Below are 21,316 nucleotides of genomic sequence, written 5' to 3'. Positions count from 1 at the left end.
CAAACAACTTTGTGAAGCATCAAACAATTATTCCTTGGACGCCGAAAATGAGCAATTAAAAAAGGTGAGATATTTGGAAAAAAAGACATCACGAAAAACTTCATTAATATGTTTATAGAGGGATTAGAGCACTGCTGGTTGAATTAAGGCCAAAATCATACTTGAAAGTAGCTTCACGTGTCGGCATGTGGGGTTGACCTTGAGAGCCTTCGACCGGCACGTGAGGGCATGTGGAGCACTATCTGGAGATGGGATTTCAGTGGGGGGAAGATCGACGATGTTTGTTGGTGACTGATTGACTATTATGTTCTTTTGTTAAATCTATAGTAGATTTTATGTTCCTGAACTGGTAGTGTCGCTTAGGAAATTTTCAATGACTGGTCTGACTTCTGGAAGTTGTTGTCTGTTTTCTAGAGCTATGGTGTTGTTGGAGATCCTTCTATGATGGTAGACATGTAGTGGATTTAAGGTTTTAGGCTTTAGTTTTGATGGTGGTTGTAGTAGTTGGGGTTTAGGTCTCAAAATGATGCTTTTGATACCATGTTGAATAATTGCATAAAACTGAAGACCTATCCTGAATGATAGGTCTCTCCTATAACATACGTCAAGTACAATCTAGTGACCATAATACCCTTGCTAACTCACACTGACATAACTCTTAACACATAATAATAATAATAATAATAATAAAAAACATATGCCAAGTACATAACAATGACCATAATACCCTCACTCACGTTGACTAATATAGTAAGAACACATGCTAAAAGACCAAAATAACTAGTAACACCATCCCTAAAGCTAGAGCATAGATATCATATGCTCCTAGCATATTATAAATGAATTTAACATGACATCCCCCAAGGCTTTCATGAGCAGGATTGAATTCTAAGTTCATATTACTGGTTGTAATGAGATTCTGTGCAAGTTTCTCCCAAACAAAATGACAAAATGACAATCAACTTTAGTGTGTTCTATTTGCTTTTGGAGGACTAGGTTGGAGGCAATATGAACAGGAGCTTGATCATCACGCATCAACTCCATAGACCTTGAAAGTGGAAAACCAAGTTCTTCCAATATGTTCTTTAACCAAACAAGTTCATATGTATGTGAGTCATAACCCTATATTCTGAATCAGCACTTGACCTAGCCACCACAGTCTGTTTCTTACTCTTCCAAGATCCCATGTTATCACCAACATAAATAATATAAGCAATTGTGGGTTAGGTGACCTAATCCAGTTTGCATCTATATATCCCGAAATATAAGCGTGACCTGATCTTGATATAAGAGACCTATCCTTGGTATATCTTTGAGTTATCTCTAGATGCAAACTACAACATTCTAGTGACTTGTTCTTAGAGAATCAAAATATTGACTCACAACACTAGTTATGAGAGATATATCAAGTCGTATTTGAGTATGGTGTTGGTGAATACGCAAGCATGGCAATATTCCGTTCTCCTACTCTCCTAAATCCCTCCCTTCAAAATCTCCCCCTCGCAAGCATCCACCCTTTGAAATCAATTCAATTAGTCTCAAAAAAATTTCACACTAACCTGAAATTGATTCAAACAATCGGAAAACTTCCTTATCGAGTTTTATGCACCCTTTGCATCGCCATTCACCGGAAACTTGTTGTCGACCTTCAAAACTTCATCATCCTCCTTTCTGCCCTTTGGAAACTTATAACACTCAGAGTTGATCATCGTGAACCATCAAGCACCTTCAGAGTCCTCGAAGAACGCAATAGCTTCATCCTTCAAGGACTGAACCCAGAAGCCAGTGGCGATCATTGTGCAACATCGAGTACATTTGAAACCCTTGATAAAAACTAGAAAAAATTCATCTATCAAATATTATATCCCGATCCTTAGTTTTCTTAGCCTTCATCTTTCTGGAGGCTTTCACAACACCTGTAGGCCCACAATATATATCAAGCTTTAACACTCCCTTGCACGTGTAGCTACATGTGGAGAGATAAACACACAATAGGTAACACCCATTATAGGGAATACAATAATTTTTTAACACCAAATAATAAATGCGAGCAACAAGACTAGAACCCAAGACCTCTTGGTAACTAGTTCTAATACCATGTTAGATTACCATTTTACTTAAAAGTTTAAGCTGTAAAGTAGTGGGCCAACAATGTATATCAAGCTTTTACTCTGTGTTTTCATGCTAGTTAAAAAAATAATAGCATCCAAAGCCAAGAACTCAAATTTAGAGTTGCTCGTAGAGCCATGAAAACTGCCACTGGTAGGGAACATACTGAAACTTCTTGACTCATACCTCATCATTCCCTAAGGGATATAACTAAGAAACATAAACCACTTATGAACCTGAGATTGGGTGACTTTTCCAGCACTGTTGTTAGCTAATGGCTATTGAGTTATTATAAGGTAAATAGGTATCAGCCATTACCTAATGGCTATTTGTGCTATTATAAGATAAATAGTTATTAGCCATTAGCTATCTTGTAATAGCACAATGTCATTTATCAAATAACCATTAGTTAATTACATAGAGTTCCATAGTTGGGTCATCTTGAAAATAATCAAAATGACTGAACACAGTTTTCACCTAAAAGCTCCAATATACAAATTTTATAAAACTATCTCCAATAATTACCATATAGAGAAAAGGATAATATCTCCTTGGGAACTTTTGACCGAGAAACAAAGATAACGTAAACTTCACCCTATCTCAGGTGCAGGTATGGACAAATCTCTTAGGAGAAAGGGTAATGAGCCAAGAAGTTGGAGCATGTTGACTACTAGAGGTAGTTTTCATGGCTCTGCGAGCAATCCTAAAATTATTTTCTTGGCTTCAGATGCCATTACTTTTTTTACTAGCATGAACACTAGGACTAAGAAGGTTAAAAAGACAAGAAACGAGAGAAGTTAGGCCATCATTGGGATGAAACAAGAGAATACTAAAGTCCAAAGTGAAGAGATTTCAATTTCCAAGGAAAAGCACCATTTATACATTAGTTCCCTAACTGCCATAAATTTTTAGCCCAATGATGCCCAAAATTCTCTCATTTCCTATCCTCTTAACCTTCTTACCCTGTGTTCATTCTAGTTAAAAAAGTAATGGCATCCAAAGCCATGAACTCAACTTTAATATTGCTCCCAAAGGCATAGAAACTGCCACTAGCAGAGAACACATTATAATTTCTTGGCTTATACCCCATCATTTCAGAGATATCCACAAAAAACATAGCCTACTTATGCACCTAAGATTGGGTGAAGTTTCCATCACTGTTGTTAGCTAATGGCTATTGTGCTATTATAAGATAAATAGATATTAGTCATTACCTAATGGCTATTTGTGCTATTATGACATAAATAGCTATTAGCCATTAGCTATCTTATAACACTACTATGACATTTATCAAATAGCCATTAGCTATTAGCTAATAACATAGAGTTCCTTAATCAGGGTGTCACCGTGCTTATTTTTCCATTTATCTGAAAAATGACTAGTGCTAAAAAACAGTTGAAATGACTAAACACGTTTTGCACCTAAAAGCTCCGATACACAAATTTTACACAATTGCCTCCAATGATCACCATATGGAGAAAACACAGTATCAAATTTTACACAACTGCCTCCAATAATCACCATATGGAGAAAACACAGTATCTCCTTGGGAACTTCTGATGAAGAAACAAAGATAACAGAAACTTCACCAAGTCTCACGTGCATAAGCGACCCACGTTTCTCAGCCAAATCTCTTAGGAGATAAGGTGATGTGCCAAGAAGTTGGAGCACATTGCTTATCAGAGTTAGCTTTCATGGCCATAGGAGCAACTCTAAAATTGTTTTCTTAGCTTTAGATTTCATTATTTTTTTACGAGGTAAGTTAGGTGTAGCTCCTGTAAAAGATATGATAAGGGAGGGACGACTCAGATGGTACAGACACTTGCAACGTAGGCCACATAGTGCACCAGTGAGAAAGAGTGAGTTAGTTACTGTGGGGGGCAGTAGAAGGGGTAGGGGTAGACCTTTCCAAAGAAAGGATGTGTTGGTTAGGAAGAGGAAGGATACTTTTACTAATGAAAGATGGACTAGTATCCTCCATGAGAAAATTACCTTTCCTAGACGCATCATTCTTTTAAAATGATGACAAATACCCAAGGCTAGTGTCGGAATACAAATGCCCCTCATTATTTAAAAAGCTATCACATGATCAAGATTATGATTAATAAAATTTGTACCTACTTGAGCATTCTCAAGATCAACTTAAGACAATCACTCTAATTCTTGTGAGATCATTTTTGAACTATCGCTTTCACACTACACTTGCGCCTCAAACAGAAGGCCATGCTACTTTCAAAATTGGAAGGAAGGTGGTCTCTCTAAATATTTTGGCTTCCTCAACATGGTGTATTACCAAATTTGCAGGGAATTATGTATCTTTTGTTGAGATGGGGAAAGAGGAGTTTGTGTGGGCTACAAAGCTGATATAGGTAATTTGTGCAGCTTGCAGAGGGGTCGAAGGAGGTCAAAAGGGACTTTATTTGAGCAAAGTAGACAACAGAGTTGTTTGAGGAAGGAGAACAAAGGAAAAAATGAATGCAATGCGTATTCCTAAAGGAGTCCAAAATGGATGGGGGGCCTTTCTTGCTGCTCTGCTTGAATTTTCATCATCCATGAACAAATCCAAAAAAACTAATCTTGGTAGTTGGAGATGTTCTGATTGTGGCTCAATGAATGTTAAGTCAACGAAGAATATAGAGAGGAAAAGTGTTTTCCATAGAATTGTGCCTAACACTTCCTTTGCAATGTTACCAGAGGAGCCTCAACAATGAGGAATGAATAAGGAAAGGCAACCATTTGAAGTTTCATGAATTGGGGAGGTTCTTTACCTTATAGGAATTCCAATCTCACACAGGAAGGTGGTGGGGAAGTAAGAAAAATTCTCAAATGGATAAGGCTAGGCCAGCCACTCAAAGGAAAAAAAAAAAAGGCAATATAGGTTATTGAAAACAAAGCACCAGCCCAATTGAGGATCCTGATAAGCATCTAGCTCAAGAATTTCAGCATGATAGGCCTGTGGTTGAGGTGGTAAGAAAGTAATTCAGTTGGGACAAGTTTAGGGATCAAGGAAATTCTATAGCTAGTGAAGGCCTAAAGGGAGTTTGCAATGGAGTATAGATTGCCATAAACAGCAAAGATCATATTAAAACCAGCAGGGACCAAGCTGAAAACAGAAACCATTTCTCTCCTTTGTTCTCAGTGCCAAGGGAGGAGATGACAATGGGTTAAGAGGGGGGGGACTTTCAAGATGATTTTCCTTTTGACTCAGAAGAAGGCTTGGGCAGCATAGCTGATTTTGATATGGAATTATTAGTTGATCAAATGAGAGAGGGCGTTGAATATGCAGATGATGAGGCTTTAATACAGCTCTTCAAAGGCAACAACAAAGAGTTTGAGGCGCAAGTGCAGTGTGAAAACGATAGTTCAAAAATGATCTCACAAGAATTAGAGTGATTGTCTTAAGCTGATCTTGAGAATGCTCAAGTAGGTACAAATTTTATTAATCATAATCTTGATCATGTGATAGCTTTTTAAATAATGAGGGGCATTTGTATTCCGACACTAGCCTTGGGTATTTGTCATCATTTTAAAAGAATGATGCGTCTAGGAAAGGTGATCTTCTCATGGAGGATACTAGTCCATCTTTCATTAGTAAAAGTATCCTTCCTCTTCCTAATCAACACATCCTTTCTTTGGAAAGGTCTACCCCTACCCCTTCTACTGCCCCCCACAGTAACTAACTCACTCTTTCTCACTGGTGCACTATGTGGCCTACGTTGCAAGTGTCTGTACCATCTGAGTCGTCCCTCCCTTATCATATCTTTTACAGGAGCTACACCTAACTTACCTCGTAAAAAAATAATGAAATCTAAAGCTAAGAAAACAATTTTAGAGTTGCTCCTATGGCCATGAAAGCTAACTCTGATAAGCAATGTGCTCCAACTTCTTGGCACATCACCTTATCTCCTAAGAGATTTGGCTGAGAAACGTGGGTCGCTTATGCACGTGAGACTTGGTGAAGTTTCTGTTATCTTTGTTTCTTCATCAGAAGTTCCCAAGGAGATACTGTGTTTTCTCCATATGGTGATTATTGGAGGCAATTGTGTATAATTTGATACTGTGTTTTCTCCATATAGTGATTATTGGAGGCAATTGTGTAAAATTTGTGTATCGGAGCTTTTAGGTGCAAAACGTGTTTAGTCATTTCAACTGTTTTTTAGCACTAGTCATTTTTCAGATAAATGGAAAAATAAGCACGGTGACACCCTGATTAAGGAACTCTATGTTATTAGCTAATAGCTAATGGCTATTTGATAAATGTCATAGTAGTGTTATAAGATAGCTAATGGCTAATAGCTATTTATGTCATAATAACACAAATAGCCATTAGGTAATGACTAATATCTATTTATCTTATAATAGCACAATAGCCATTAGCTAACAACAGTGATGGAAACTTCACCCAATCTTAGGTGCATAAGTAGGCTATGTTTTTTGTGGATATCTCTGAAATGATGGGGTATAAGCCAAGAAATTGTAATGTGTTCTCTGCTAGTGGCAGTTTCTATGCCTTTGGGAGCAATATTAAAGTTGAGTTCATGACTTTGGATGCCATTACTTTTTTAACTAGAATGAACACAAGGTAAGAAGGTTAAGAGAATAGGAAATGAGAGAATTTTGGGCATCATTAGGCTAAAAATTTATTGCAATTAGGGAACTAATGTATAAATAGTGCTTTTCCTTGGAAATTGAAATCTCTTCACTTTGGACTTTAGTATTCTCTTGTTTCATCCCAATGATGGCCTAACTTCTCTCGTTTCTTGTCTTTTTAACCTTCTTAGTCCTGGTGTTCATGCTAGTCAAAAAAGTAATGGCATCTGAAGCCAAGAAAATAATTTTAGGATTGCTCGCAGAGCCATGAAAACTACCTCTAGTAGGCAACATGCTCCAACTTCTTGGCTCATTACCCTTTCTCCTAAGAGATTTGTCCATACATGCACCTGAGATAGGGTGAAGTTTACGTTATCTTTGTTTCTCGGTTAGAAGTTCCCAAGGAGATATTATCCTTTTCTCTATATGGTAATTATTGGAGATAGTTTTATAAAATTTGTGTATTGGAGCTTTTAGGTGAAAACTGTGTTCAGTCATTTTGATTATTTTCAAGATGACCCAACTATGGAACTCTATGTAATTAACTAATGGTTATTTGATAAATGACATTGTGCTATTACAAGATAGCCAATGGCTAATAACTATTTATCTTATAATAGCACAAATAGCCATTAGGTAATGGCTGATACCCATTTACCTTATAATAACTCAATAGTCATTAGCTAACAACAGTGATGGAAAAGTCACCCAATCTCAGGTTCATAAGTGGTTTATGTTTCTTAGTTATATCCCTTAGGTAATGATGAGGTATGAGTCAAGAAGTTTTAGTATGTTCCCTACCAGTGGCAGTTTTCATGGCTCTAGGAGCAACTCTAAATTTGAGTTCTTGGCTTTGGATGCTATTATTTTTTTAACTAGCATGAAAACACAGAGTAAAAACTTGATATACATTGTTGGCCCACTACCTTACAGCTTAAACTTTTAAGTAAAATGGTAATCTAACATGGTATCAGAACTAGTTACCAAGAGGTCTTGGGTTCTAGTCTTGTTGCTCACATTTATTATTTGGTGTTAAAAAATTATTGTATTCCCTATAATGGGTGTTACCTATTATGTGTTTATCTCTCCACATGCAACTACATGTGCAAGGGAGTGTTAAAGCTTGATATACATTGTGGGCCTACAACCTAACAGTTTAAGCTTTTAGGTAAAGTGAAAATATAACAAAGAGTAAGAAGGTTAAAAAGACAAGAAATGAGATAATTTAGGGCATCATTGCGAGGTAGCTAGGGAACTGATGTATGATTGGCGTTTCTACTTGAAAACTGATATTTCTTCACTTTAGACTTAAGTATTCTCCTGCTTCATCCCAATGATGACCTAACTTCTCTCCTTTCCTATCATTTTAACCTTCTTACACTTTGTGTTCATGCTAGTTAAAAAAATAATGACATCTGAAGTTAAGAACTCAACTTTAGAGTTGCTTCTAGAGCCCTGAAAATTGCCACTGGTAGGGAACATGCAACTTCTTGACTCATACCTCATCATTCCCTAAGGGATATAACTAAGAAACATAAACCACTTATGAACCTAAGACTAGTTGACTTTTCCATTATTGTTGTTAGCTAATGGCTATTGTGCTATCATAAGATAAATAGATATCAACCATTACCTAATGGCTATCTGTGCTATTATAAGATAAATAGTTATTAGCCATTAGCTATCTTGTAATAGCACAATGTCATTTATCTGATAGCCATTAGTCATTATATATAAATGGTGCTTTTGCTTGGAAACTGACCTCTTCACTTTGAACTTCAGTATTTTCCTATTGCATCTCGATGACGGATTAACTTCTCTCCTTTCTTATCCTTTTAACCTTTTTATTCTTTGTGTTCATGTTGGTCAAAAAAATAATGGCATCTGAAGCCAAGAAAATAATTTTGGAATTGGTCCTAGAGCAATGTAATCTACCTTTAGTAGGCAACATGCTCCAACTTATTGGCTCATTACTCTATCTTCTAAGAGATTTGTCTAAGAAACATGGGTCACTTATGCAACTAAGATAGGGTGAAGTTTCTTTCATCTTTGTTTCTTCGTCAAAAGTTCCCAAGGAGATATTGTGTTTTCTCCATATGGTGATTATTGGAGGCAGTTGTGTAAAATTTACATATCGAAGCTTTTAGGTACAAAGCGTATTCAATCATTTTGATTGTTTTCGAGATGCCCCGACTAAGGAACTCCATGTTATTAGCTAATAGCTTATGGCTATTTGATAAATGACTTAGTGTTATTATAAAATAGCTAATGTCTAATAGCTATTTATCTTATAAAAGCATGAATAGTCATTAGGTATGGCTAATATCTATTTATTTTACAATAGCATAACAACCATTAGCTAATTACGATGATGGAAACTTCACCCAGTCTTAGGTGCATGAGTGGCCTATGTTTCTTGGCCATATCTTTTAGGGAATATTGATATATGAGCCAAGAAGTTACAACGTGTTTCCTACTAGTGGCAGTTTCCATGGCTTTGGGAGCAACTCTAAAGTTGAGTTCTAGGCTTTGGCTGCCATTATTTTTTTAACTAGCATGAACACAAGGAGTAAGAAGGTTAAAAGGACAGGAAAAGCGAGAATTTAGGGCATCATTGGGATGAAGTAATGGGAGTACTACATTCTAAAGAGATAATAGCTTTCAAGAAGAAGCACCAATTATGCATCAGTTCCCAAATTGCTATGAGTTTATTTTTCTGTTTGGGAATTTATGAGCACCTTTCCATAGTTCCTTAGTATGACATCACATGGCAAACATAAAATGGCACCATCAAATTCTGCTCAAATTGATAAATGACCATTAGTTAATGATTAAATTGTCGTTTGCTACTTATAATAGCAAAAATAGGCATTAGCTTATCATGGTGTGTTTGTCCATTTTGATCAATTTGATAAATGACACAGTGCTATTATAAGATAAATGACAATGGTGTATTCTATTTATTTGCTACTCAATTTGTTTCCATATTTGTTTTCAAGAAGTCCTCATATGTGTGTCTATTAGGTTATTTAAGTTTACTAGTGTAATCAAAACTATAAAATTAGTTGAAAGGATAAGGACAAAACAAAACCACACTGTTTAGATAGACTTCACATGTAAGCAAACAACGAGCCAAATAGTTAGTTTCAACCTCTAGAATAAATCATTAACACTTAATAGCCATGCTATATGTATGTGGGCATAGTGGAGCTAGGGCACTACAATTTTTGTTGTTATTAAGCTTCGACAAGACTATTTGTGCTCAACTGCCTTCATATTCATTAGAGAAGTTGCCCATAGACAACTGAGCCTAAATTCAGAAATACATGTTAGATGTTCCCCAAAAGATGAAAATATTAATTAATAAGTGGAGGTGGCACACTGGGACAGTTTTGTTGCTATTAAGCTTCCGCAAGATATGAGAAGGTTGTTTGTGCTTGAAAGGTTATTTCTTGGACTTTAATACTCCCTTGTTTTATCCCAATGGTGCCTCAACTTCTCTCCCAAATTTCCTTCTCTGCTCTTTTAACCTTCTTACTCTTCGTGTTTATCATGCTAATAGGAATCCAAAGTCAAGAAATCAACTTTAGAGTTGCGGCCAAGACCGTGGAAAATGTTGTTTAGACTTGATGTACATTGTTGGCCACAACAAAACAATTTAAGCTTTTACGTAAAGTGGTAATCTAACATGGTATTAGAGTTGGTTATTAAGAGGTCTAGGGGTCTAGTCTTGTTGCCTGCTTTAAAAAATTATTGTATTCCCTATCATGGGTCTTATTTATCATGTGTTTATCTCTCCAAATATTGTTGGGTGCAAATTCCGGGGTGTGTTAAGGCTTGACATGCATTGTGGGCCCACAATCCAACAACTTAAGCTTTTAGTAAAGTGATAATGTAATAATTGCCTTTGATAGGAAACATGCACTAGCTTCTTGGTTCATTGCCCCATCATTTCCTAAGATATTTAGCCATGAAACATGGGTCACTTATGCAAGAAGCTAGTGCATGTTTCTTAACAAAGGCAGTTTGCATGGCCCTAGGATTGATTTCTTAGCTTTGGATCATTATTAGTATGAACACAAAGAGTAAGAAAGTTAAGAGGATAGGGAGGGAGAAAAGTTGGGAGAGAAGTTAGGGCAGCATTAGGATTAAGTAGAGGACTCTTGAAGTCTGAAGAGATACCATTCAAGCATAAACAACCTTTATGTATATATCTTTTAGAAGCTTAATAGACAAAATATAGTCCTAGTGTCCCACCTCCACTTATTAATAAATATTTTCATATTTTGGGGAATATCTTAGATGTACTGCCAAATTTAAGCTCAATTGGATCGGGGTAATTTCTTTAATGAATTCAAAGACAATTAAGCACAACTAATTGTAGACGCTTAATAAAAAAACCCATAGTGCCCTGGCTCCACCATGCACACTTATACATACAACATGGCTATGGAGAATTAATGATCTATTCTAGAGTTTGAAACTCATAATTTGGCTGGTTGCTTAATTACATGTGAAGTCTATCTAAATAGTGTGATTTTGGTTACATGGAAAAATAAATTAATGGCAATTTTGGAACTGATATATGAATGATGTTTCCGCTTGACAACTGATATCTCTTCAAATTTTAGTATTCTTTTGCTTCATCCTAATGATTTCCCAAATTCTCTCCTCTCCTGTCCTCTTAAAAGTCTTACTCTTTGTGTTCATGTTACTCAAAAAAATAATGCCATCCAAAGCCAAGAAATCAACTATAGAGTTGCTCTTATGGCCATGTTAACTACCTCTGATAGGCAAAATGCTTCAGCTTCTTGACTCATTACCCCATCATTTCTTAAGTGACCGAGAAACATGGGCTATTTATGCACTTGAGAATGTGTGTAGTTTTCATCATCTTCATTTATTTGTCGAAACTTCCCAAGGAGGTATTGAGTTTTCTCCATATGATGATTATTGGAGGTAGTTGTGTAAAGTGTTAGGGGAGGGGGATGATTCTAGCAACACAAACACAACACGCACAATCACGAACACAAAAGAAATACGTGGTCGGCCAAACTCGGCCTACGTCCACGGGAGAGAAGGAGTCTCACTGTATGATCTTTAAGAAAAATACAATGGAGGAGGAGAACACCCTTTGACTCAACTCTGGGCTCAAACCTCTCTGCCTCACAGACAACTTTCTCTTGTTCTACACTCTATATATTTTTCACACACACACTTAACATTACAAAGCAGTGTATAAATATACGCCAGAGAGAAGCATTGAGATGGAGCAGAAATAAAGACAAAATGCATGCTCGAGGCTACGCATGCTCCACAAGCTGTATCTTCCCGAGCAATAAACAAATGCACCCACATGGGTGGGTCAACAAATCACCCCCTCCAAACATGTGGGGGCAACCAAGTGTCCACTACTCTGATGTTGCAACATTGTGACCTCACCCTAGTCTCTAGGCGTCTGCACCCCCTCGAGAGAGTGCCCACACACCCTTGCTAAGGTGCTCATTCAGGGATCATCTTCTGGATGATTTCAGTAGATCTAGGAGACCCACTGAATTTGAGCATAACTCCAATTTCTCTCTAGTCACTATCTTTATCAACATATCTGTTGGGTTTTGACTGCCAAGGATCTTCTCAACTGCTAATACACCTTCGTCTAGAAGAGATCTGATGAAGTGATAGTGGAGTCCAATGTGCTTGGTTTTTGAGTGGAATGTTGAATTCTTCGCCAAGTGTATAGCGCTTTGACTGTCACTATGCAAAACACTCTTCACCTACTTGAAACCCAACTCTATCAACAAACCCTGTAACCAAATCATCTCTTTGCTAGCTTCTGTCATGGCTACATACCTGCCTCTATAGTGGACAGAGTAATGATTTTTTGTATCTGTGATACCCAACTAACAGCAATAGAACCTACTGTGAATACATATCCAGTAGTGCTTCTTCTTTGATCTATCTCTCTAGCAAAGTTTGCATCTATGTATCCCGCTTCCCAGTGGATTTTTCCTGGATTCAACATGAATCTGTTGACGGTTCCCACTGCATGACTAAGATCTGGTCTCGTGCAAACCATGGCATACATTAAGCTTCCTACAGCTGAAGCATATGGCATTTTGTCCATTTATTTCTTCTCTTCCTTTGACTCTAGAGACCAAGTCTTTGATAACTTGAAATAACTAGCTAATGGTGTGCTAACAGCCTTAGCATCACTCATGTTGAACCTTCTGAGAATCCGCCTGATGTACTCGGCCTGAGATAACTGTAAGGTTCCCTCCTTTTTGTCTCTAGTGATTCTTATCCCAAGCATCTGCTTTGCTAGACCTAAGTCTTTCATTTCAAATTTAGTGGACAGCTGCCTTTTCAATTTTCTGATCTCATCCATGTCTGATCCTGCAACTAGCATATCATCAACATAAAGCAAAAGAATTATGTAACCTGATTTATACCTCTTGAAATAGCAACAATGATCAGTGTTGCATTTGCGGTAGTTATTCTTTTGCATGAAGCCGTCAAATTTCTTATACCACTGCCTTGGAGCCCGTTTCAAACTATACAGACTCTTATTCAACTTGCAAACAAGTTTTTCTTTTCCTTTTTCTGCAAAACCTTCAGGTTGGTGCAAGTATATCTCCTTCTCTAGATCACCATGGAGGAAAGTAGTTTTTACATCTAACTACTCGAGGTGTAAATTTTTTGTTGCAACAATGCTCAAAACTGTCTAAATGGTTCTGTGTTTCACAACTGGTAAGAAGATTTATGAGTAGTCAATACCTTCTATTTGTTGGAGACCTTTGACCACGATTCTTATCTGTATCTTCTTGAACCATCATGCTCTTCTTTTATGCAATACACCCATTTGTTTTGAAGAGCTTCTTTTCCCCTGGGTAACCTAGCTAGCTCCCAAGTCTTGTTGTCAGTGAGGGATTTCATCTCATCTTTCATGGCAAGTTCTCACTTGCTAGCCTCATCCACCTAACATGCTTCATCATAGCACTTTGGTTCACGTACATCAGTTAGTAACAAGTGATCTAAATATCTCCTATTCGGTACGTGTAGTCGAGAAGACCTCTTCAGTGTCAAAGTAAGAGTCAGAGTTGGAGTCTGTGGTGCTTTAGAGCACCCCTCTATGATAGATTCCCCTGTCTAGGAATTATCAATAGTTAGTTGTGCCACTTTATTGTTTGTGAAATCATCCAACTCTACAATATCGGAGTTATTTAGTGCAAGATTACTTGATGATGTAGTGTCTTTGTACATAACCTAATCATTGAAAATAACATCTCAACTTCTAATTATTTTCTTGTTTTGATCATCCTAGATGCGGTAACCAAACTCATCTTCACTATATCCAAGAAGTTTGCATTTTTTGAGATTTTGGATCAAGCTTGCCCTTAGCCTGATCACTAATATGTACATAAGTAATGCAATCGAAAACTTTTAAATGTGAAAATTTTATCCCTTTTTGCTCCATACCTCCTCTGGTAACTAGAACTGCAAAGATACTGATGGACTTCGGTTGATTAGATAAGCAGCCGTGTTGATTGCTTCTGCCCAAAACTGCTTTGGTAAACCTGCTTGTAATCTCACACTTCTTGCTCTCTCAGTCAAGGTTTTGTTCATTCATTCTGCTACGCCGTTGTGTTGGGGTGTACCTGGCACGGTTCTTTTAAGTCTGATCCTATGCTCATGGCAAAACCTTTTGAATTCTCTATCTTCATATTCACCACCATTGTCCGATCTCAGTCTTTTGATTTTTAAGCCTATTTCATTTTCCAACATGTCATTCCATTTCCTGAAAACATCATATACTTCAGATTTATGTCTTAAGAAATAAACTCATACCTTCCTAGAATGGTTGTCAATAAAGGTGACGAAATAAGATTTCCCACCAATGGATGAAACTGGGCTCGGTCCCCAAATATCGGTGTGCACCAGCTCTAATTTTTCTTTCTTTAGAGTTTTGCCAAAATCTAAAAGTTGACTCTTTTTTGTTTGCCGAGGATGCAACTCTCACATTGGTCTATATTAGCTGACTGGAGACTTGGTATTTTTCCCTTTAAGTTCATGATTTTCAAACCTTTCTCACTCATGTGACCGAGTCTTTGGTGCCATAGGTTTGAATCTTCATTCCCTGCAGCAATTGAAATTGACATGCAAGCATCTGTGGTCATATATAGAGTACCAATTTTCTTACCACGCAAGCATGTCATTGCACCTTTGGAAAATTTCCAACTATCGCCACAGAAGGTTGTAGTGTAACCTTCACTTGCATGCTGTCCAACAAATATTAAATTTTTCTTGAGATTGGGGATATATCTGACATCAGTCAAACTCCAGGTGGTACCTGTCAAATTTGTTTTTGTTTTTCCTTTTCCTGCAATTTCACAAGGTTTGTCATCACCAAGATAAACATTGCCAAGATTTCCGGGTACATACCTGTTAAGCATTTCTTTGTTACCTGTTGCGTGAAACGAGACTCCAAAGTCTAATACCCAAGACTCTCCATTCCTTTCCAATGAGCATAATAGTACATCTCCTTCTCCTGAAGAAGAGGCGACATTTGCTTCGATTTTATTTTCTGGCTCCTCCTTCTGGGATCAACATTGATTTTTGTAGTGGCCAGTCTTGCCACAATTCCAACACTCGATCTGCTTTTTGTTCAGAGTGTTATTGGAATTTATTGGAACTCTTGATTTGGACCGTCTACTTCTCGATCTTCCATGGTTTTGATTTCTGTTTTGATTTTTGTGCCTGGTCTGTTTCTCACCTTGTGTGACCAAGGCACGCCCTTGGAGGTTAACAGTTGGCTTTCTCAGGGTGTCAGTATCCTTTAGTGAAGCCATCACTTCTTTCAAATTCAAGGTTTCCTTACCAACAAGTAATGTTGTGACAAGACTATCATAAGAAGGTGGTATAGATGCCAGGAGAAGAAGCGCTTTATCTTCTTCTTCAATTTTTACACCAAGACTCATTAACTGGGTCATGATCTTGTTGTAGTCATTTATGTGGTCAAAAATATTTACCCCTTCTTCCCTTTTTAGTTGATAGAGTTTCTTCTTCAAAAATATCTTGTTTGTTAGAGATTTTGACATGTATCTCTGTTCTAATTTTTTCCATAGCTCAACAGGTGATGATTCATCTAACACAGAATATTTAACTTCATTTGACAGGCATAAACGAATAGTACTAACCGTTTTCATTTCCATCTCTGCCCAATCATCATCTTTGATATTTTCTGGCTTCTTCCCAATTAGCGGCTTGATCAAGTCATGCTAAATCAAGATATCCTTGATTGTACTCTGCCATAAACTGAAATTGTTTCGGTCATCAAATTTCTCCATGTCGAACTTGGATAAATTGTCATTCATTATAAAACAGTAACTTAGAGGCTGATTTTGGCAAAATCAACTGCACCAATGCCTCCGGAATGGCCAAAATAGCTAGGAATGTGTTTGACCCGATATATGTGGGCCCCACTGATGACGTGGTAGGTGGGCCTTATTGGTGATGTGGTAGGAAAAAATTTCTGGATGTGACATGTCAGCAAGTAACCTCCTTTGTTGTTAAATGTGACTTGTTGTGGAAGATTCAATCTTCATGTTTTCACCTTTCTCCATCTCTGTGGAAAAAAGAAAATTGTGGCCTTCACACACTAGATGACCAGATGGGGTGGAAAGCTCCGACACAATCAACACAAGCAGCAGCTGCACGTGATCTTCGCGACAAAGCAACGAGGAGCTGGTATGGTGGCGCGTGAAGTCATTGTTCACGCCTCTGCGACTGCTGTCCCAGCTTCGACTTGACGTCGCCTCATGAAAAGAAGAAAATAAAGAGGATAAAGAAGATACAGTGGATAAAGGATAAAGGTGAAATCTGCTGCTTTTCTTATTACATTGGTAAACTCAGTACAATGTGTATATATATACAAAAGGAGGAAGTGAGCCGAATATTCTCTGTAACAAACTTAACAAAAATAATAAAGAAAAGAATAGAATATCAATTATCCTTGAGCTGAGGGTGGTTGAGTAGTGCTGATACGCCCCTGCGAGCCAAACATGTGTGGAAGAATAGTGAGGCTCGAACGGAGAGAGGCAAATTGAGAAGCAGATAAGGGTTTAGTGAAAATATCAGCGAGTTGAAATTCAAAAAATACAGAATTATCCTCACATAATTTGCGGACTGAAATTAAATTCTTAGAAATTGAGGGAACATGGTAAAGTTTGGAGAGGAGAATACTGCCATTGGAGGAAGGTATGGTGGAGCTGCCAACATGATGAATTGGGAGAGAAGAGCCATCACCAACGCGAACTTGTTCATCACCTTTTATTCAAAAGGGTTGAGAGAGAGATTAGAGAAATCATGGGTGAAGTGGTGGGTAGCAGCAGAATCGGGGTACCAGTTGAGGTTTGTAGGTGTGGAAGAGGGTTGCTGAAATTGTGGGCCTGAAGTAAGGTGGGCTGAGAGAGAAGGTGGTGGAGGAGATTGATAGCTATAATCAAATCTGTGGTAACAAGAGATGGCGGTATGGCCTCTTTTATGATAGACCTGACAGGTGGGTCGGTTAGGTGAAAAGGGAACTGAGGAGGAGGAGGGTGGACGACCACCATGCCTGCCACGGCCACCACGATCACCACCTCTGAAATTGCCCCTGGCGTGTGAGAAGCCTCGGCTGCGAGAGAAGTTGGTAGCAGATTTTGTTTGAGTGAAGTTAGCAGAAAATTCAGGAGATGGTGCAAGTGTGGAACTCTGATGGTTCAAACGTGCTTCATGAGTCAGGAGATGGCTGTAAACTTGCGCAGGAGTAAGTGGATCCACACGAGTAGTGATGGATGTAACAAGGGAATCATAGTCGGAGCCTAAACCAGCCAAGAGATATGTAATGAAATTGGATGAAGGAATGATTTTACCGGCCATGGCAAGAGATTCCTGAAGGAGCTTTGCACGACAATAGTATTCAGAAATGGTTTCTGAACCCTTCTTAAGGGTAGTGAGCTGGAGTTGAACCTGCATGATGCTCGCATTTGATTTTGCAGTAAATAGATCTTCAAGAGTTGTCCACACCTCACAAGAAGAAGTAGCTGTGAGGACATGAACAATCGGTGTTTCAGAGAGGGAGGAGATCAAGACACTGATGATGGCTTCATCCTGCTGTTGCCAGGCAAGAAATTCAGGAGATGGTGTGTTGTTCTTGTCAATTGAGTGAGGAGGGACTGAAGAGCCATCAATGTATCCAAAGAGATTCTGACCTTTGAGATAGGGTACGAGTTGTGCCTTCCACAGTAAGTAATTGTCATGAGTTAACTTTACTGTAATCATATTGATGGGAGAAGGAAGAGAAATAACAGGTGGTTGCGTGTAAGAAGAGGACGCAGTAGGAGACTCGGCCATACTGCAGACAAGGGAATGGACGTGAGTCCTAACAATGCTCTGATACCATGATGAAAAGAAGAAAATAAAGAGGATAAAGAAGATACAATGGATAAAGGATAAAGGTGAAATCTGCTGCTTTTCTTATTACATTGGTAAACTCAGTACAGTGTGTATATATAGACACAAGGAGGAAGTGAGCCGAATATTCTCTGTAACAAACTTAACAAAAATAATAAAGAAAAGAATAGAATATCAGAAACAGACAAAATTCGATTGAGCTGAAAATTATTCTTGAGCTGAGGGTGGTTGAGTAGTGCTGATATCGCCAAACCCGAAGGTAAGCTCAAATTTTCAATCACGCGTCTCACCTTCTCAGGCTCTGATACCAGTTGTTAAGGGAAGGGGATGATTCCAGCAACACAAATTCAACACACACAATCACGAACACAAAAGAAATACGTGGTTTGGCCAAACTCGGCCTATGTTCACGGGAGAGAGGGAGTCTCACTGTATGATCTTTAAGAAAAATACAATGGAGGAGGAGAACACACTCTGACTCAACTTTGGGCTCAAACCTCTCTGCCTCACAGACAACTCTCTCTTCTTCTACACTCTGTATATTTTTCACATACACACGTTTAACATCACAAAGCAGTGTATAAATATATGCTGGAGAGGAGCATTGAGATGAAGCAGCAATAAAGACAAAATGCATGCTCGAGGCTGCGCATGCTCCACGAGCTGTATCTTCCCGAGCAATAAATAAATGCACCCACATGAGTGGGTCAACATAAAGTTTGTGTATCGGAGCTTTTAGGTGCAAAACGCATTTAGTCATTTTGATTGATTAGAGAAGAAGTCTCAAATTTCATCAGAACAATTTGTTTGAGTGCTAGTTTGCCTATCAATTTCTGTAAAAAAAAAAAATTTCCTTACATACGCAGCATAACTTCGAAGGATGCTTTTAGTGAGAAAAGCAAGGGTCAATAAAAGTTTATATCTGTTGTCAAAGAAGATGTCAAACTATCTAGAGGTTTCAGTGTTTGCTGATATGTATCCTTCACTACAATTTCTTCATATGATTGGTGGACTGAAGCCAAAAATTAAGAGGTTGCATGGAATGTCTGACATGATACTTGAAAACAATGTTAATGAGCTCAGAGAAAAGAGGGCAACAAAAAGAATTGGTGAGTGAGCAGATTGGGAAGATCTGGTTGATGTCCTTCTAAATGTTCGAGTTCGTGGTGATGTTGAATCTCCATAGTGACAACAACATTAAAGCAGTCATCTTGTTTAGCATGATATTGATCTACCTATTTTCTGATTTGCTAGCAATACCTGCCAAAATTTTTACTATTGTTTCAGTAGAAACCTAGCTTCATGGAATAAGAACCAGAAATTAGTGCTTTGCTTGGCACTTTGGAAGAATCTCTCTTAGCTTTGCAAAGAAACTTCTGTTGTTTTTAGCCCAGTACGGGTCAGTGACACCTACTATTGACCATTCTATGAAGCAGAATGCTCACTGGTTTCTAACCTATCTCCTTTAGTCACATGACTGCAGTTTGCAACCATACATGTTAATGCAAGGAAGCATGCTGCAGCCATTAACCTGTTACTGCAGTTCTGAGCTCAAGCTTTCTAAATTAATCTCCTGTATAGATTTCAACCAGTTACTCTTTAAACAAAAACAATTTTGGATGTATTACTTCAAGCTTTGAGACTCTGGGTATTTATTTATATTTTTCTTAACAGTGCAATTCTATTCAAGACTTATCTAATATGAGTACATCCACTCTCATCATCATAACCTCTCTAGGGATTTCATAGAGCAAAATCACCATTGTTCTACCTACCTCATTACCAGAACTAGCAAAGAAATCTTCTACATAATTTAGTTTCCATATATGCATGATTTATCCTACTATCAGAAACTTATGTTTTGAGCTCTTTATATCCTCCCTAAATTACTCACTTTGCTAAACCTCTGCCACGGTATGCTTTTTTTCAGCATCGGAAGAAACACTAAACTTTCAAAGTGATATATGCCACAACCTAACGCATTTTGAAATGCTTCCCCCTTTCGTCGATTGCTGCAGAAGAGAATTTGGTAATATCAGCACCCTAAACTGATTTCTGTTGATCTCTTTTCAGGACATATTCAGCACCGGCAGTGAGACATTATCAACAGCTGTAGAATGGGCAATGTCTGAAATGCTGAAGAACCCCAGCGTGATGAAGAAGGCACAAGCTGAGATTAGACAGGTTTTTTTTTTTTTTTTGTTTTTGGGCAAGGAAATGTGGATGAAAGTGGCCTTGATGAATTGAAGTACTAAAAGCAGTAATCGAAGAGACCCTGAGGCTGCATCCTTCTGCTCCTCTGTTACCACTCAATAGAAAGTAGGGAGAGTTGTGAAATAATCGGATATGAGGTGCTTGCTCGAACCAGAGTTGTAGCGAATGCATGGGCGATTGCCCGTGATCCCCAAGTACTGGAATGATGCAGAGAAGTTCAATCCAGAGAGGTTCTTGATAGTCTGATAGGTTACAAGTGGACAACTTTCAAATATATGCATTTGGTGTAGGAAGGTCAATATGCCCGGGGATATTGTATGCTATAACTAACATTGAGCTGCCACTCGCACAGTTGCTGTACCATCTGAACTGGGCGCTCCCCAGGGATGGAAGGAAGAAGATTTGGATGACTGAGGTTTTCGGTGTGATTGTAAGAAGAAAATGGGATCTGCACTTGATTCCCATTCCCTACAAGTCACCATCCTATGCTTTCCAAGTAAACGCACAAGGTTATTAGATGTTTGTAAATTTTATCTTTCCAAAAGTGAGAAGTTTCTGCCGTATGTTGAATACAATGCATGAACTATTTGCCAATGTGGTGACATGACTGTTTAGGTTCATATGTAATATTAACCCTTTATATGTGTGGAACAGTGGATCACATTGCACCTGTTCTCATCTTAAAATGCAAGTTCACTCGTTCAAAGCTTGCATATGGATAGACATTAATGCCTGAAATCTATTTATGCTCCGATGAGAAGAATATACCTTGGAAAACAGAGACTTAGGCAAATGCTCGTAGTGGAAAGATACGGTTCTCGAATTGACGATGTTGTGAATCCTACACCGATGGCCTTCCTCTCTTATCCCTGGTTTCCCTTGTGTCCCTTGATTTGTGACTGTCATACAGCCATTAATGGAATTGAAGAGATAACTGCTCCATCCAAAAAAA

At 38.1% G+C, this 21,316-nt stretch overlaps 1 long non-coding RNA gene across 4 annotated transcripts in view; it reads left to right on the top strand.

The window, feature by feature from the left end:
• The window catches only part of LOC131167084 (uncharacterized), a 29,855-nt gene extending 8,778 nt beyond the window's left edge, over nt 1–21,077 (top strand). For 2 of the 4 annotated variants that reach the window (XR_009139984.1, XR_009139982.1), the window contains one exon: nt 20,224–21,077. This is a non-coding gene — a long non-coding RNA (uncharacterized LOC131167084). Of the gene's footprint in view, nt 1–20,080 lie in introns of all 4 variants that reach the window. The other 2 variants (XR_009139987.1, XR_009139989.1) reach the window with 1 other exon arrangement.
• The last annotated feature ends 239 nt before the right edge of the window (nt 21,078–21,316 follow it).

This window comes from Malania oleifera, chromosome 1, assembly GCF_029873635.1.
Source record: "Malania oleifera isolate guangnan ecotype guangnan chromosome 1, ASM2987363v1, whole genome shotgun sequence".
NCBI classification, from domain to species: domain Eukaryota; kingdom Viridiplantae; phylum Streptophyta; class Magnoliopsida; order Santalales; family Ximeniaceae; genus Malania; species Malania oleifera.
Note: the sequence above shows the minus strand (reverse complement) of the source record. Positions and strands in the feature narration are given on the sequence as shown.